A 2170-nucleotide genomic window follows, 5' to 3' on the forward strand; every position below is an offset into this window, starting at 1 on the left:
ATATTGATTGAGGGGTCACTATAAAGTGACTTCTTCCATGAAAGTTTTGGTGTGACTGATTTCAGTTACTATCCAACATAATGATCATTGAGTGTTGATATTGTTTAGTTTTTTCCTCAGCTGCTGTTACAAGACAAGAGGTCTGTGGACCATAAAAATAAGGCAAAATGGGTTTAGAAAGAAAGCATAGGTCAGATGAAATAATGTTTTCCAGCATCAGATTAGCAGGTTTGACTTGTGTTGAAAAGATGAAACCCTTATACAAATATATCTGAAATATTCAGATTTTTTTACCGGGGTGGAGGGATGTTATTTTTATAGAATTGAATTATTTTGCAAAATCCTTTCAGTACTGGTAAAATCTGCTATGAAAACAAATCTTCTGAAAATGAAACATTTTTCATTTCAAACATTTTGGCTAAGTACAGTCAAAAAGCCTGAGGCTGAATCTATTCAATTTTCACAGGTTAGTCTATGCTACATAGATTGAATGGGTAAGCAAGTAAACAGACATTCACTTTTGATTCTAGAAATGCAGCCACGTGCCTGCAGTGGCCCAGGCCAGAAGCTAGATCACTCTTCCCTGCTTGGCGGGGACAACAGCTAACACACCCACCCTGCCAAGGGGCGTTTGTGGAGGAGGTGCAAAGTATCCTGGGATGTTGAGGGACTGTGAGTTAACTTGAATCTGAAGGGGATCTGGGGCAAAAGTTCAATAAATCAATTTAACCTAAATCAGTTAATTCTGATACTACATACATACAAGTAAATCAGTTTTGGCCATTTTGGAAGCAGATTATGTGCACTGAACTTCTGTTGTGTTACAGATTTGAACTGGTTTCTGATCACTTATACCGGTTTATGTGTAATTTCTGTCCATAGCCTTTTAGTTTATAAAAAGGAAATTGTGTGTATAAGATCTCTCTCTTTAAGATTTTTTTTCATTATTTTATAGTATTTTGGTATACTTCAGGATATTTGGTCATATAAGGACAAATCATGACTTCATATACTAGCCAGAAAATTGTAGTTTTATTTGACTTTTTTTCACTTTTTTTAACATAGGCATCTGCTATAAAGTGGCTGCCAAAGTGTAAAAGTGTTTCATTTAAACAGAAATAAGAAATGCTTTCATCTGGAAAATGAGATAAGTTAACTATCATCCAACCAATACAAATTATCAGTTACTGTAGCACAGATATGGTTGTATGTAAAACTTGGTTGTAGATGATGGATCTAGTGGTGTGCCTAAAATGGTGGTTACTCTAAAGCTGCTTTAGGGAAAACAGTGTTAAAATGAAGTTGTTATAACAAAATGAAGAAGGGTTTAAAAGAGCTAGAGTCCTATGTTCAGGATAAATACTAAAGGAGGGTTGTTGTCACATGCAGAAACTCAAAGCCAGCTCCAAATGGAAAAGTTTTCTGTTGGCTTTGGGTGTTAGATCAAGTTTTCTTGCAATGAAATATCATCTATTTGTTACAACTGTTGAAACCTAATATAGCAAATCATTTTAATAAACCTACTAAACCAAAATTTTTACTTAATGCTGATTTATTCAGATTCTTTATGAGCACTGAAGTTGTCTTCAGTGACTCTATGATAAATGTATAAAACTATTAAACTAATAAAAATCCTGCATAATAAATGCTGAATAATAATTGCTGCCAGATGCATTAAATGAATTAAATCTGCTCTGAATCAATTTCTGTTGTAATGACTATAGTCATAAAAATCTCTTAAAATAATACTTTATTAAGGATTTTCCAACACTGTAGAACAATCTTCAGCTCTACTCTTTAAAGTTATATAAAAATGCAATTTGTTCCCACAGTGAGGCCATGTCCAGATGAGCATGCATGTGCCTCTTGCCCCATCTCAAACCCCTTTGAGACGGAGCAAGAGGCACGTGTGGGAATGAGCTGGTGAGTAAGGGGTTGGGGGAGGCTGAAAGAAGGGGGAGGGGACTATAGGGGGGACCCCTGCTGGCCTCACCCACTCCCCCAGCCTCCTAATCCCCACAGTGCCTGGACCCACCCTCTGTCTGCCCCCCTGAGGCCCCCAATCCCTGCAGTGCCCAGCCCGATACCCCCACCTACCCCCTGAGGCCCCTGATCCCTGTGGTACCCGCTCCAGGCCCCTCCCAGCCCCTCCAATTCCTGTAGTGCCAAT

Source organism: Alligator sinensis, unplaced genomic scaffold (assembly GCF_000455745.1).
Source record: "Alligator sinensis unplaced genomic scaffold, ASM45574v1 scaffold150_1, whole genome shotgun sequence".
Taxonomy (NCBI): Eukaryota; Metazoa; Chordata; order Crocodylia; family Alligatoridae; genus Alligator; species Alligator sinensis.